At 43.8% G+C, this 17,279-nt stretch overlaps 1 protein-coding gene across 1 annotated transcript in view; it reads left to right on the forward strand.

Annotated features, from left to right (window-relative positions):
* Window positions 1-9,192: 9,192 nt before the first annotated feature.
* Window positions 9,193-17,279, forward strand: part of BASP1 (brain abundant membrane attached signal protein 1) — a 53,892-nt gene continuing 45,805 nt past the window's right edge. Inside the window, exon 1 of the mRNA XM_024119941.3 lies at window positions 9,193-9,384. The gene's annotated coding sequence lies outside the window, so the exon portion shown is untranslated. The remainder of the gene's footprint in view (window positions 9,385-17,279) is intronic.

Here is a 17,279-nt window from a genome sequence, read left to right on the forward strand (position 1 = left end):
TCTAGATTATAAGCTTCTCCATTAGATTGTATATATATATATATATAAATATATATATATATATTTATATATATATATAAAAAAAATATATATATATTTATTTATATATATATATATATATATATAAATATATATTTTGTTTGTTTGTTTTGCGGTACGCGGGCCTCTCCCTGTTGTGGCCTCTCCCATTGCGGAGCACAGGCTCCGGACGCGCAGGCTCAGCGGCCATGGCTCACGGGCCCAGCTGCTCCGCGGCATGTGGGATCTTCCCAGACCGGGGCACGAACCCGCGTCCCCTGCATCGGCAGGCGGACTCTCCACCACTGGGCCACCAGGGAAGCCCCAGATTGTATATTTTTGAAGGCAGGCATTCTAGGTTTAACTTCAGTTTGTAATTTCTCTTTAAAAATGTATCAATCCCTTTGAGATGATCAGTTAATACCAACTTTAAGAAACAGAGTATAAAATATAAATTTATGCAGTATCAGTCATTATGCGTGTCCTTTAGGCCAACCCTGTTTCAGCCATCAGAGAAAGGCTTGTGCCCTCTCTGTCTCTGCCATCAGCTGGGGTCTGTAGCAAGCCCCACCCGGAAGGGTGTTCTGCACAGCAGGACATCAGGGCCATCACCCTCCAGCCTGGATCTGCTCCCAACATTCCCCAGGAGCCACTTATGGCATCTTTGAGGCCATCCAGCTGGTTGGCAGGAAACAACTGCCCTCAAAAGTCTTCCCGGCCCAGGCCGCCTCTTCCATCCTCAGGCTTTCAGCCTCTGGAGCAATTTGCAGGCCCTTGAGCAGATGTTAAGCAGCTGGCAACAAGACGTGGGGTGTCCATTGCCAGACTCCCACGGCACCCCTTCCGGCAGACATCGGGGAACCCTCTACCTGTGCCAAAATACAAGCTAGGGGCTTAAGTTGGAAAGAAGAAAAAGAAAACCTTAAAATACAGATATTTTCTTATTATTTTTCTGCCAAAACAATACTTGAGAAGTCAATTTTTGCACTGCAGTGTTTGCTTAAACTTCACATGAAAATATCTAGTAAGCATTTAGTAAGAAGAAGCTAAGGGAGAGGGGTAAAGAGTTTCCTGATGGCCACCCCTAAGTCCCTGGGGAGTCTGGAGTCCCAGGTTGAAAACTTCTGCCTGAGACTCAAGGGGAGAGGTGGCATCAGAGCCTAGGGGTGAGGGAGGACGCATATCCCGAGTAGACCTTGCTCCCGCGATGGACATTCTGCCCAGTCCAAGGAGAGGCTCCCTGCTTCCTCCCTGTGTCCTCCATCCACATGGAGAATCTGTCTATGTGCTCCAACACAGAGTTGCTGGTCTGGACCACATGATTTTTACTCTTTTCATAAAAATGCTTTAGCAGAATTATACTGAGATAGTTTCTGCAGTTTGCAGGTGGATATAATAAATGGCCTTATGAGAAAATTGCCATATCTCCAGTAAAAGTCATTATTGAGAAGCTGTCCTTTGTGAAATTCAGCATCTTTTACAGAAAGGGATATAGTGATACATTCTTCTTAAAGTTGATTGCTAGGAAGAGTTGTCCCTTCTGACACACTTGAAATGTTTTCCCTTTTTAGAAAAATTAATAGCCTATAACATTTTGATTTTTTTCTCTTGGCTGCCAGGAAGCTTAGAGCTAAATTCTTTATGAAAACATAGTGACATACTTCAGGTTTTCCGTTATAGCTCTCTGAGCCCTCCCATCCTCCCTGACTCAGTACTTAACTCTTGTTATTTTATCCCTTCCTTAATGGTCCTGTTGGTGGTGCTGTAAAATTAGCTTCTTTAGGACACATTTTGCGAGTGTGTTTTATGAATTGGCTAAGGGCTTTAAATCCATTTTCTTATATGATTTTCAGAACAAGCCACTGAAGTTGGTAATTTTCCCATTTTTCAGATGAAAAGACTAAGGCTAAAAGACAGGAAGGATTGTGTTCAAACTCATAAAGCTAGAAAGTGAAGGCCAAGTTAGGATTTGACACCATTATCATCTAAAAGCCAAGCCTGTCAACCACTGAGATGGACAATCTCCCCTAGTCATACTCCAGTGGATTTCAACAGATGTCAAAGAGAAAGGCTCTATAAAAATGGAATCAATTTTCCCATTGAACAATGATTAAAAGGACGAACAGTCAGAAGACTTTTATCCATAGAATGGATAGTAACATTTTCATAGGAGACTGTTACACCAAACGAAATGCAACATTGGAAAAACAGAGTCTAATCTTGTCAGTAATTAAATATTGATATGTGCCACTTAAAACCATTCTGCACCTATGAAAAGTTGTAAAATGTTTTGGCATTGAATCTCTGGGGAGACGGGTTCTCTTAGGTTCTTTTGGTTGCACCAAATTTGTTTAATCTTACTGGAGGGCAAGAGTCAGAAAAATCAGCATAGCGTTGATTTATGGGTCCCCTTTCCAGAAGCTGAAACTGAGGAAGTATTTTAAAAGATGAGGGCTATGTGTTCAAAGCTGTCACCGCAGCATTATTAGGAGTAAAAAACAGAAAGGAGATAATTGATCTTCAATAGAAGATAAAATGCTCAAGTGATTTTTGATTCAGCAACAATGCTGTGTACTAGAAGTTCACCGATATACTGAGGATAACATGAAAAGCAATGCTACCTAGAAAACAGAACTTCGTGTTGATTAGGAGTCCATCAATGCAAAAATTAAGTCAATACAAGGATGGAGTAGCAGGGGCTAACTGTAGACTAAAACCTTCTTGTTCCTGCAGTCACCTGAAAAGCTGGGGATAGGAGGCAGTCTTCTGCATTACAAGTGGACTGGATTAGGGTACCCCAGAGACCCAGGCCCACAGCCAAAAGGGGAGTGCCAGGGCTGCGGCCACATTCTTCATCCAAACTGAGCCACTAATTCAGAGGTGAAGAAGCAGAGAGATGCAAGAAGCAGAAGTAAGGTGTTCAAAGACAGAGTGTCAGGAAAGCTGATGAGAAGGCAGTTTCCAAGCAGTGATTTCTCAGCCTAGGTCTCCTGAGCAACGTACAAAATTATATATTCTGATTCCCAAAGTAATGAGCCTTCATTGCAGAAACATTCATTCAACATAGAACTTTAGAACACAGTACTAGAAAGCGGAGCAACCCTCCGTCCCACCTCTGAAATGACACCAATTCCCAGCGAGAGCTACGATGAACAGTTTGGGCTAAAATCCTGCAGATGCTTCCCATGTATTGATATTTATTTATAGCATAATATGGGGACAATAATACTCTCTATATTGTGCAGAAACTTCCTTTAGGCACCTAAGAAGTTGTTTCTGACATCTTTCCTTGTGTTTGAGTTTGATCAGATGAATATTTTAATTACTACAATGAGATTGCTTTTCTTTTTTGTCCCACGTCCTCCAGAAACGCTGATGCTTTAAGACGGGAACCATGATTTTCTTGTTGTGTCCAATACCCTGGCCCATCACTCATTTTCACAGATGGCTTTTGGGTGCCCTTAAAACTACTGACGCAATAACTGTTTTTGTGGTTGGTTGGTTGGTTTTTGGATATCCTCAACTATTTATGCCAGCTCTTTCCTTACTACATGTTAAGTCTGGCTCTCTCATTTCTCACTATTTCACTTTTTTGTTGTTGTTTGGGGAGAAATCATTCTTTCTGACATTGAGTTGAACTTAGCTGAGTAGGAGATTTCTGGGCTTGAGAAGCAAGAGGGTTAGGGCATCTGTTCAGGAGTCTTAGGGAGTCTCTCCAAAGAGCAGAGTTAGGGAGATGTTGGCATTTGACAGTATTTGCACTTGGAGAAGTAGGCAAAGCAGCATCGCTTTATTAATTTACAGCAAAAAGTGCATCCTCTGCATTCTGTTTGGCAACGTGCTTTTGCAATTACCAATTGATTTGGGGCACCATTTCTTGCATTGGAGTTAAAGTAAAAATATTTTCATTACCAGTAGGGCCTGATCTGAGAGAGAAGCAGGTGGTAACAAGAAATGGGGCTAGACTTACGGTTCACACTGTTGAACGTTGGAACCTCTGCAGTCTCATTTACTCAAAAAGGAAGCCATGTGAAAAAGTGTTCTACAACATTCTTTATGCCATTGGAAAGTCACTTGTTACTTGAAGGGTTTAACTGGTGATTATGGGGGAAGGGAAGCCAAAGAATTAAGGACTATTCTCCCAAGACGAAGGTGTCCCTGTTCTAATCCCCTGCCCTGTGTCTGTAGAAACAGGTAAGCACTGCCTGAAAACAAGCCCTCCCTGGTTTGTGAGGCAAACACCCTTTGATCACTGGTTTTATGTATTTTCTTTTATTTATTTATTTATTTATACTGGAGTATAGTTAATATACAATACTGTGTTAGTTTCAAGTATACAGCACAGTGACTCAGTCACATACACACACACGTGCACACACATATGTATATATACACATATATATATATATTCTTTTTCAGAGTCTTTTCCCTTATAGGTCATTACAGAGTATTGAGTAGAGTTCCCTGTGCTCTGCAGTAGGTCCTTGTTGTTTATCTGTTTTATATATAGTAGTGTGTATCTGTTAATCCCAAGCTCCTAATTTATCCCTTCCCCCTTTTCCCCTTTGGTAACCATAAGTTTGTTTTCTATGTCTAGTTGTATGTATTTCCTTAATAGAAAATGCTGGTGAGTAGAAAAAGTGCTTTGGGATTGAAAGGATAGGTGGGGAAATTCTGGTCTACGAAAGGGAGGAGTTGGGAATGAACTATTCAGGTGGAGGATAAGATTATTTTTTATCCACCTTTTATCTTGGGCAAAAACGTTCCCAACGTGGTACCAAGGCCAGGTTGCTCCTTGCACTTCAAGTCCAATGCTTTGCGGCAAAAGCACACGTTGGCTCCAGGTTTCCAACTATCCTCTTACAGGACATAAAGAGGAGCATGAAATAGGGGACCGGGTAAGCTGTTTTCTTCCAGTTCCTCAGCGTGTAGTAACAGAGTGGAATTCATAATCCCGGATGGTAACCTCTGTCCTTGCTCTGGAAGCCACCGCCTAGATCTGTGTTCTAGCCAAAGAAGGGGGCAATGAAGGGCTCGGGGCACAATGCAGCCCCTGCTAAAAGGAAAATCTGTTACGTCTTTGCATCTCCAGACCTGCTGCCTGCTACTGACACCCTGAACCACAGCAAGAGGCGGTTCCCCAGGCAGCATGTGCTCTTCAGAAAAATCAAGTTTTAAACCAAGGTCTCTCGACTCACCATTGTTGGCCTTTTGGGATGGATAATTGCCTGCTATGGGACCTGCTCTGTGTGCGCTGGAGGGTGTTTAGCACCAACGCTGATCTTTATCAATTAGATGCCAGTAGCATGTCTTCCCTTACAGTCTTTTCCCCCAAAGCCTGGAGTCATTGTCACGTGTCCTCTGGGACGCAGAAGAGCCCCTGCTTGAGAACCACTGATGGAAACAAAGTCCTTTCACTTGGCTATGGGAAGGGTGAGGTTGTAACACCAGGGGGAGGGTAGAAAAGGAGAAAGGTGAGGTAAATATACAGATTTAAATATTTTCCTTTGATTAAAAATTATTAACATATTTGAGAAAGAAAAGCTATCTGCTTTCATATGTAATATTGGCTGTCCGGCCTTTAGCTTGCAATTTGTAGAAGAGACCTTGTCAACAAATGATAGCAGTTCAGTCCTTCACCCAATACTTAGCGGTCGAGCTGAACTGATCAAATTCCCTACGTGGGTCTCTGCGGGTCTGCGTTAATGCAGTGGCCTCGAACAGGAGCTAGTCAAAAAGATGTCAAGCAAAGGTGGCTAGGGCAACACTGGGGTGACACTACTGCCACCATGCCTTTGCTTCATCCATGTTGGTCTACGTGTCTTATTTGGGATCTTAATTCTCTTTTTACCATTTAGGAGGAAAGGATGGGGAACTGGGAGAATGCTTAGCCTTGGTGGGTGATATGAGAGGTACCGAGACCGGAGATGTGGGTGAGGTTTGGAGGTGAGATGAGGTCTATATAATAATCTATTATATATGTCTCAACTGACAATAGACACAATTTGAAAAGCTGAACACATATTGAGGTTTTTGTAAACCGAATTTAGGTGGCAATGAGTCCATTGCATTGCAAGCAATTCTACAGCAAATCATTTAGCAAAAATCAGTAGTCACTGAATCATTTATCTTCTTGATTAATATTTTCATAATGCAGGTTATGCCTCACTGAAGCAAAATATGTAGGCAATTGACAATGACAGTGAAATTCATTTTACAACCCAGGAGGTCTAGCTTTATTTATTAAAAAATTATTCATTCCTTTAGGAGAATAAAGCAATCTTTATTTTCAGGAGTATAATGTTGAAAGGTAATTAAATTTGTCATAAATTGCACCTTTAACATCTACTCCCAAGTTCATTCGTCTATAATCTAAACAGCTAGTGACATCCACAATAGTTAATGTTAACAATTTTCTCAACTCCAGAGCTTTAAATGCTTATTCATTAATTTCCTAAGTGTGTGTTTAAAAAAAAAAAAAACTTTCAAGAGAATGCACCTTAAAAATGTAAGACGTTAGATGAACAACTAAAAAGGAGACTGAAAACTTAATCAAGTTGTATTTTATGTAGTAATGTATTGGGATATAACATTTTGGGTACCATTTGATGTATGTCTATAAATTCTGGAAAAGCTTCCATTCTTAAGGTTAATAGCACTATCAGCCAGTTACATTATTTTATTAAAGAAGAATTCCTTTAAAAATCTTTTAAGTAAACAAATAAATCTGATGGAAGACAAAATTGAGGAGACCCACAGTCCCACTGGTGTAAGCTTTTGCCCCGTTTCTATGATAACCTGTGATCTATATTCTAATCACACCTTTAAAAGGCCTGTTTTCTCCATCATGAAAATTTAGCCAGTAGTACCGAAGACATTAAATTTTATGTCTTTTTGCGAAAAACTGAAAAAAGAGAAGATAGAAGATAACATCCAGAGGCTTATCATGCAAACACAATAGGAACATATATTTACTAATTTTGAGATGAGTGTACATGCCTGGAAGATCACAGGGATAAAAACTGAATGCTAAACGAAATAACTACACAGATACACTAACAAGTACACTCAGTACAGGTTTTGAGCATAAAATTGTAAGTGCTCATTTAATTTAATAGGGTAAAAACTTAAGAGACTTGCTCACGACAGTTAAAAAAATTATAGCCCAGTAGTTTTCAACCTGGAGTGATTTCTACCTCCCAGGGGACATTTGACAATGTCTGGAGACATTTTTGTCGTCACAACTGGTGGTGGTGGTGGTGGTGATACGTGTGTGTGTGTGTTACTGGTAACTAGTGGATGGATAGAGGCCAACAGTGATGCTGAACAGCCTACAGTACACTGGAGAGGTTCACGCCCATCCCCATTGGAAAATTATCTGCCCCAAACAGGAGGTTGAGAAACCCTACATCTAGCTTCATAGATAATGTGCTGGAAAGAGGGACGTATATTTAACATATTAAATTATTGAACATCTACGTTCAAATAAATAAAATGCTTTGGAGGAAACCCTAGCTGTAATTTGCTTCCCTGTTTTTGTACCATATTTACTTCTTTGTTATTTCGTTTAAATGGCAAACAAAAAAAAGAAAAAATGAAAAAGACAGCAAAATTCCCCTGCCACTTTGGCCTTAATGTGTGAACGTCCAGCTTGCATGTCTTTGCCAAATTTGGTGTGGCCTGTATAAACTGTAAATACCTGCACAATCGGGGAGCCTTGTTCCACTGCAAAACTTCTAGCCTAGTATGGGGTTGACACTGCCACTCCGCTGAATTTAAATATAGTAATTAGATTCTGGTAAGTTTTCTCCCAGTTCATCGAAAATGGACTTACCCCAGTTGAAAGCGGATGCACTTGCCTTTGGCGTCTGCCTCCCTAAATACGGTTACATTTTGTCACCCCGATTTTGGAAAACATATCTATCCTCGAATCCACGCCCAGGTCAAGAGGGCAGAACCATCCTGGAGGGGAAACATCAGCTCAATCGTTTTTTCTTTTCTTTGCTGCGACGTAGGCGAGCATGAAAGCAATTCAGACACAGCCAGAGGGCGCCCAAACGCCGCAAATGAAAGTTCCAACGTTCAGATGGGTTTTGCAGGAAGAAAAATTGGCTTTTGTCTAGTGAAAGAGCTACCGTTCTAAACCATGTCGTATTTGCTTCTTTGCCAACAGATCAGCAAGGTGAGCATATCTCCCCACCCTGGCGGTTACTCTGTATTCCTGTGTTAAACAAAGTGGCAGCCCCCCGGGCCACGCCGACACAGGGCAGCTGGCTACGGTTTTGACCTGTGCGTTTCTGAGCGGCGCTGTGCAGGTTGCCTCGGCTAACTCAGTCTTCCTGAGGACCGGTGCCTCCATTAAAGCACAGGCATCAAAAAAAACCCGACGGCTCCTTGCCTAGGGCTCTTGTCTTCCCTCCTTCCTCTCCCAAGTCCTGAGAGCATCCTCGCAGGGGCTACGCCGCCCGCCCGGCCAGCTGAACCTCAGCGCCGCGCTCGCCCAAAGCCGCAGCCTCCCCGGCTCAGCCCAGCGTGTGCGCCCGCCGCCCGCCGAGCGCACTCAGTCCGCCGGGGCGCCGCCCAGACGCGCCTGCAGTTGGAGGTCACTGTCAACCGCGCGGGCATCTGTCCTGAGGGGCTGAGGGCGGCCACCAGGTCACCCCCGACCTCACTGCCTGCCCGGGGATCAGAATCTCAGCCGGACGTCGCGAGCGGCCGGGTTGGGAGGCTGAGAAGGGTAGCAGGTGGCAGGGGGCGTCATTCACCACCTCGAGGCAGCCCCTGGAGTCTGAGCGAGAGCCCGAGCACTTCTTAGCCAACCGTTCCAAATTGAGAGAGAGAAAGTGAGGGAGAGAGAGAGAGAGAAAAACAGAGTAGTGCCTACGGACATCTCCGGCGCCGCGGGGAAGGGGAGGCGACTGAGGTGGGGGGCTTGGGACGGGAGAAGGGCGGAGGGGAGGGGAGGTGGGGAGGGAGTGGGAAACCGGCGTTCGGATATGAGGTCGAGAGGCGGGAGGGGCACCGGGTCGGAGGGAAGGGGAGGGGAGGAGGGGAGCGAGGTGGGCGGGGTGAGCGGGAGGAGGGAGGCTGGGCGGGCGGACGCGCCGGGGGAGGGCGCTGGGCAGGAAGGGGAGGGGGAGCGCGAGCGCGAGAAATGCAGAGGCTGCAGCGGCGGCGGCGGCAGCAGTAGCGGCAGCGGCGACGGCGGCGGCGGCAGCGCTCCAACTCGCTCCTCGCTCCGGGCTCCGCCGTCGAGCCGGGGAGAGAGCCACCGCCAGCGGCCAGGCACCCGGCCGGACGACGCCAGCGACCCGGGCCCCTCCGCGGCACCGCGTTCACCCAGGGGCGGCAAGGCACCCAGATCCGGTAAGGAGGCGCGCCCCGGTGGCCCAGCTGCCGCCGCGGACCCGGGGTGCCGGCCACCCGGGGGCCTCCGTTCCCCGCTCTGCCCCCGCCCCACCCCCGAGGCCCTTTGTTCTCTCTCGGCGCCGCAGCCCGGGGCGGGGAGGGAGTGGTGCGGGCCCCACTAGACGGCGCGGGTCGTGCGGTCCCCCTCCGTGAGGCCTCCGTCGCGCTTCGGGCATCTGGGGTGACGGGGGGCCCCGAGGTGGGTGGTTTCGACCGCTCGCATGGCGGGGAGGATGGGGGGGTTGGTGAGCCTGATAAACGGAGTTGGGGGTGGGTGGTGGGAGGGAAGCTGCTGGTTACGGAGGAAATTGCCGAATGTGAAACCCTTTAAATGAATTGCGTCCCGAAGAGACGGTTTTGTGAGGCCGAGGGGAGAGTATCTGCCACCGGCACCGTCCAGAGCCGGGAAGAAAGCGCTTGGTGCGAGGGGCGTAGCAGCAGAAGATGGAGGGTGGGGTGCGGCGGGGCGGGGGGAGGGGGGGAGAAGGAATACGGGGAATCTGGAGTGATCCGAAGGCAGGAGGCGGCTCTTCGGTTCAGCAGATGGGTTTCCTTGACCCGTGGGACTCCTGAATCTTGGCTTCGGGTGGCCAAGGAAATGCGAGGTTCACACGACAACGTGCCTCCAGAAGCACAGCTGAGCACATCGGAGCCCCAGCCTCGGTCGTGGCTGAACTGCCTTCCCATGAACCCGTGGGCTACCTCTGAGCATTTTATGTTCTCGAGTGTTCGGTTCGGAGAATGCGCTGAGCGCCTCCTGTCGCGGGCCCGGCCGGGAGGGTGTGAGCTTGAACCTGACAGCGCGCGGCCCCTGACCGCCCAGCCCGGCTGTGAGCGAAGGTTTGGAGTTTAGCAGGTTTTGCTTAAAGCGCTAACACTGAAAGCCGACTCCCGGCCCTTGCTCGCCCTCCTCGCCCAATCGCCCCCGCCTGCCCCCACCCTCACCCCAAGAATAAAAATTGCAGAATCCCTGGGTCCGCGCGCACACACACAAAGCGTGGCCGCAAACCGCATTCTTTCATGAATATTCATCGAACGCTTGGCTGGCCTCCTGATCTGCTTCCTCGGAGACATGTCCGCCTTGAAACGGACTCTGTGAACAGTCTTTGCCTGTGTAATTTTCACTCTGCTTAAATTAGCACAGCGCACACGGGTGCATTTTTAGTACCTTGACCAGGATTGACACCACACCTCGGTCTGCCGCGAGGCCACTAGCACATCTGTGGCGGGTTAAAAATCAAACACTAGTCTAGAGGTGGTCTTCCTGCTATAAGGGTGTGGATCAACCTCCCAGGGATTACAGCCGGGGCCAGCAGATCCTCAGTACTGCGGGCAAAATGAATGAATCGGGACTGTAATTACCTATTCCTTTGTCTTGGCCTGGCGCATGCGCCGGAGAAGAGGGAGTGGAGGGCCCAGGCAGCCCTATCTGATCTTTCCATCACCCACCGCCCCCCCACTCCCTTCCCAAGCCCAGGAACAAAGGCGTTTGCCCTAAATGTTGCGTGAAACCGCTGGATACAGATGACAGGTTTTTTTTTTCCCCCTTGTGTGTGTATTTCTTCTTTTCCAGGCTATCTCATCTCTTGCTTTCTTACCGATTTCAATTGATGAAAAATAAGATTAGCCTTGACGATGAGGGAAAACTGGGGATTAAATATTTTTGTAACCGAACACTGCTGTTTTCCTTTCTCGTGCTGTTCATTGTTCTCTTTCCTGTAACGTATTGCGCTGCAGTGATGGTGGCTGTCTGAATGTGCATCAATTAACCGTTTGTCTGACAGATTTTTGCTGCTGGCCGTTTGATTAAGGGACCTTGGTCTCGGAAATGACAGTGGGTATTGCCCCTAGTGTCACTCCTTGGGAAAAATTAAGACATTTTGGCGTTTATACGAACAAGATGGCCTACAAAATCCAGAGCTGAGAAAAAGGGTTACTTGTCAGGATCCTAACGCTGTCTGTTTTCTCTTGATTCCTAGTACCTCATTGTTTCATTAGGAATCCCAAAGACGAACCCCATGGAGATGGAAATCCACTGATAGGAGAGGAAGAAGGCAGCTGGGGCTGCTGGGGTGAAGATGGTTGATTAAGTTCTTCATTTTTTTTTTTTTTCTGTGTCTAACAGAGGCCATGAGCCATTCTCTCTCTCTCTCTCTCTCTCTCTCTCTCTCTCTGTCTCTCTCACACACACACACACACACACACACACTTTGATGGTTGATGACTGATTTTTTTTCCAGTGATGCAGTAACCAGATTATGGCCTCCTTTTGGGCTAGTTTGTTCTACCAACTAAAAGGAGACTTACTGTGTGTATAAAAAGGAGCTAAATATTAATAATATTTTCGCAATTGTACGTTATGCTTGAGAGAATTTTATGCTTACGTATTCTCGATACACCCTGGTAAGACAACCCGTGGCAGGAAAATGGAAATCACCTCTTTTGTTCCTTTTAATAAAACTTGATATTGATCAAGTTTACTGTATCAGAACCTTTGTTTGGTAGGGTGGCTGCCTGCTCCCCTCTCTACTCCATAGTATTGAGTGGGTTTTTTTTTTTATGGTTTAGAGGACTAAGATATAGGGGTTTTTTGTTTGTTGTTTTTTGTTTTTTTTTTCTTTAGGTTATGTTTTTGAGATGAGTCAATATAGACCAACCACATGCAATAGCAAATAGATACCAATATATCCCCAATTCAATGAATCTTAGGTTTTTGAGCAAGATAATTCTTAAATTGAATTATAAATGATCAGTTACCTTTTTCTTTTATCCAGCTAGCTTTTTGGCAAGCTTTAACAGGTAGAGAACGGGAGTTGGGCCTTTTGACAAAATGCGACAACAGTGACTACACAGTGTTCTCAGTGGCGCCAGTGGCGCGCCTCTCCTTAACTGATGCTCACGTTCTGATTACGTGGGCGCAGGAGGACCTCTTCTCCCCACAGACCCCCCTAATTTGAATGGAGGAGCCCCATGGGCTTTGGCTCCCTCCCTTTGGAGGTGTCTTTCAATCTTCCTGGATTTACTGGACCAAACCATATTATAATCTAAGATGTGACGTATTCTGTCTCTTTAATTTTTGTCTTTTAAAAAAAATTTCACATTAACAACAATTTTAAGCCATTTTCCCTCCGTGGTCAAGATAAGTGGCGTATGAAAAACAGGTGTGGAGGAGATTCGGTCACTGTACAATGGATGTCTGTAATAGTCACTGTAGTTTTGTAAAAAATGGCAAAATCCAAAACCATTTTTAAAGCAAGTTAAAGTGCCGTTTATATACACATACACAATTTATACGTATATACTCGTGTTACGAAAAAATATTTTATTAATGATACGAAACTAAACTAGTTGGTGTAGAATATCATTTTACAGTGCTTCATAATGGTCTTCGGAAAGTAATCCATTTTCTGTTCTTCTCAGTACGTATGTAGACGGGAGAGCCTAGCTAGTCCACTGAGATGCACATTTCTAAAATTTACCCGTGTACCCCTGAAACAAATGGGTTGCATCGAGCATCTGAAATTAACATGTTCATTTACGGCCTTAAACATTCATATAAAGCCCTTTAAAAGCTGTAATAAACAATGCTTACTAAATAAAAGATTTATAATAAAGTTGCTCTGCCTTATTTTTGTTATCGTTTGTAAAATTTTGTTTTGAAAAATATTCAGAAAAGGTGTGCTAACTATTGTTTGTCAAAAGCAATTGCCTTTGGTGTCTGCTTCTGTTGAGAGAAATGCTCTGATTTGCTTAGGTCTTTGTCTTTCTAATAGGTAGTTTTTACCTACTCATTTTATACCCTGTTTATCAAAAGATTAACATCTTCTTAATGATTGTTTTAGCTGGTAAACTGGAAACCAGGTAACTGCTGAGGGAAAACCGAGCGTGTATATGGGTTGAAGTTCTGGGGGTGGGGGGAATGGGTGCGGAATCTGTCATTTTATCAAGTTTTCTCAACTCACTGACTCCTTTGCATTTATTCTGCCTCTTAAGACTTTGGATAATACAGTGCAATGTGAACTTTACAGCTTAATTCTGGTGGATTAGTATCAGGAAATAACTGAGGTTGTGAATAGCCAGAATGTTTCTTAAAGAGCAAATACTCTTGATGGGGAGGTTTCCTAGGAGGTAGTTAGTGGAAAAGAGAGTCAGTTTGAAAAAATCTCTAGGCACTGGCTCGGCCACTTTGGCCAAATTACTTCAAACCTCTTTGAATTTCACTTTATTCAATTGTATAATTGGAGTAATAATTCCTAATTTTAGGCTATAATAAGGACCACACATATGTCTGAAAAGTGCATAAGTACAGTGGCTGGCTCTTAGGGGCCGGCCTAACCTCTCAGTCTGCATTTTCAGCACAGTCATCGGTGCGATTGACATCGGTGCGATTGACATCGGTAACTAATTTCTGTATATTGAGCTGTATTTTTGTTCCACGCTGATTAAGACCTGAGGGTTTCGGTGTATTCAGTCAGAAATAGAGTCTGCATTTTCAGCACAGTCATCGGTGCGATTGACATCGGTAACTAATTTCTGTATATTGAGCTGTATTTTTGTTCCACGCTGATTAAGACCTGAGGGTTTCGGTGTATTCAGTCAGAAATAGGATATTTCAAACCTCATGTAGATATTTGAAATTCTGTGCGATGCTGTATGGGGATTTGCCCCAAAGTGGATTGAATGAAGCTAGGATGGCCACCCTCACTGAATTTCCCATGGCTGCTTATGTAACTCAAGAGATGGCATTTGAGTTCTTTTGAGAAAATACAGGGACGTAGCCTTAAAACCACAGAAGTTCCCAGCCTGCCAAAGGAAGATTTTTGTTAAATGCCATTCCCTCCGCTGCTATTAAGACAGACATCTAGGTAAGTGTCATGTGAGGAAAAAATGTCCGGTAAGCCTTATCAGAAGTAAAAGATAGTCATTTAGGGGATCAGATTCTTACCAGGATAGAGTGAAATTGTAATTTTGAAAAGACACAAGCCTAAGAAGCAATGAGGTTAAACCACAGCCTTTTCTTCCCTCTGGAACTCAGAAATGGGATGGGATGGATGCAGAGTCTCAGAGTGTGTTTTGCTTCTTCCGCACCCTGAGGGTTTAAGTAACTTTAAAAGTCAGGCTTTCCAAAGGCAGTAGAAGTTTTCAACAAAAACAGGGAAAGCAGAGATTTTTTTTGACTAGCGAAGGCGGTCAGTGAGGGGAGGTTATGATTGAGCATGCTTCGAAGTCTAGGAACAAATTCCTGAAAGCTTTAGAGACTTAGAAATGGAAGTCATCTGCAAGCACAACAGGGAACCAGGTCATAAGGAAACGTTTCAAGATAATATAAGAAAATGGTGTTCAGTGAGGAAGGCAAAGTATTTATACAACATTTCCTTCTTATCTCTTAAACACTTTCTGAATCTGTTTTTGACTTGATTTTTTATTTTCTTGTTCGTTTTGGATGAGGGAGGAAGGACTGGACTTCATGGGTTTGTTCCTTGAACTTCTGTTTGAAATATAGGGCTCAGCCACTGTACATTGTGTAGGAAGTATGATATTTAGAAAGCGTGACTTGGAGGGCTGGGTGTGGACCCAGATTCACTGGGTTAAGAATCTTGTCTCAACCATTTACTAGCTGTGTGACCTTTGGCAAATTGCTTAGCTTCTCTGTGCTTCAATTCTCACCTATAAAATGGGGGTTATAATATAGAGTTATTGTAAGGATTAAGTAAAATAGTCAAAGACCTAGGACAATGCCTCACACACATTCTGTACATCTTTATAATGCACATACACTGTAAAGTTGTAAGAGGACCAGCTTTCTTTACTTCCTCCTCTACATTTATAGCTGTTTATATGCCTATTTCAAAGATTATTATTGCAAGACAAGCTGGTGGTGGTACCCTGGACAGTTGGTAGAACATAGAAGTCCGTGGTTTAGAAAAATACTCCAGGTATAGCTATGATACCTTGAATATGTTGCCAGGACACTTGTACTGGTTTTGAAAGTCCAAAGTGGGTAGATTCATAGAACCCCAGCCTCCATATTGATTGGTATTGCAGTATAAAACAATAATGTGAAAGTCCTTGGAAATTGAGTGACCTTCAGAGAAAGGCTCACTGGTTTGTTATGTTGAGATCTGGACTCCACTGGATAACCTTGGGTGTAGACATAATTCATTCATATTCCTGAAGAGACTTGGCTTTGTTGTGTCCTGAATCAAGGTGCATTCATCAGCATCTGAAAAGAGTGTGTTAGTCATTAGTGCAAAGATTGATATAAACCAATTTAGATATTTAAAATCCTGAGGACACACCAGGAATAAGTTAACTTTTCTTCATCCTGCCACCCCACACCAGGAGTAAAAACTAAAGCTTGTCTTCTTCAGGAATGTTGAAGGTGTTGTCACCTGTTGACAAAATCTTTAGAAATAATTATCTCTCTGACAACCTTAGTCACTGTGGCCTCTTTAAAAAGGAAAAAAAAAAAAAAAGGAAGTTCTTTGGAATTTTCACATATTTGAGATGGTTCATCCTGGAATCAGTTTGACCTTTCAGGCATTTAATTCAGGGATCTGCCTAAGTGATTTGTTTTTGGCCTTCTGGACACTGGGCTTTGCTGCTGACTGAAGGTAAAATCATTCTCATTTTGGCTAAATTTTTTTTTTAATAGTTTCTTTAAACAGGATTTTGATTGTTAAGGAATCAGGAAGGAAATTATATTTTACTTTATTTATCTGTCAGGTATTCACTATAGGAAAGAGGTTTTGGATATAGTGATTGCATCATTTAAGAAATTTCCTCCATCAAAGGTTTTTTTTTTTCTTTTAAATCTGGAGAAGTCAAGGCATGAAATTGGACACTTGTTGACTATTTTTTGTATGTCATACGCTCTAATTGAAATTTATGCCCTCAAACAAATTGTAAGATGCATTTTACCTGTGAATAAAGGAAAAAATAGAGGGTTAAATAATGTACATAAGATCCTAGAGCTAATAGAAATTGATAGAATTTGAATCCATGTCTGATAACCCTATTCCGCTGGCCAATGCTGCTGTCTTTCCCATAAGCCATGGCCATTTTATTTCACGTACTTACGGACACTTGAAGATAAAATGGATAACATATTGTAACACATTAACTTCTTCAATATTCATTTAGAGAGAGTTGTACTAAGTTCTTCAATGAAAAATTACTTGTCTTAGAAGAGATGCAGTGTCTAATAAAAATTTAATCTGTAAATACATGAACTGATCTCTAGATTAGAAATGCTTCCTGTCATAGTGAACATGGGCTGATATCCTTAAATTATTTCTGGGGTGATGATGGAGAGGATGAGGGCTGCTTTTCAGGACTGTAGAGAAATGTGGGTTTGGTTACCCCCTTCACTTTCCTCATTACACTTTCCAAGAGGAAGGAATCATCCAAATGCCTTCCCTGTGATTCTACCTTTGAAATACTAATCAGAGATACTAGTCAGCCCTCTTCCAGCTCTGTAGTTAGGGTTGCCTGATTAGAAAGAAACCAAGTCCTAAATTTGTGACCCCAGTTTCCTTTTGCCCTCCCCCACAGGATTCATTTACAGAAGGTTGATGGCCGCTTGTAAATACTATCCTAACTCAACGTCAGTCCTGTGTAAGTACTGGCCTCATTGCAACAGAAGGTTTGAAAGCTCATGACTAAAACACTTCTTTTGGAACTCAAAAGGACCTTAGAAAAGTTAGTGGCTTATTTAAGGTGCCCTGAGCTGGTTAGTGGCTGAGTGGAAACCCAGGTTATTTCTCAATAAAGCCTCACTCCTGTGGGCCCTTCCTTCTTCTGATTGAGTCAAGCTCTTACTGTCTATAACTTAAAAAAAAAAAAAAAAATTC

The sequence above is a fragment of the Physeter macrocephalus genome, chromosome 8, assembly GCF_002837175.3.
Source record: "Physeter macrocephalus isolate SW-GA chromosome 8, ASM283717v5, whole genome shotgun sequence".
Classification (NCBI taxonomy): domain Eukaryota; kingdom Metazoa; phylum Chordata; class Mammalia; order Artiodactyla; family Physeteridae; genus Physeter; species Physeter macrocephalus.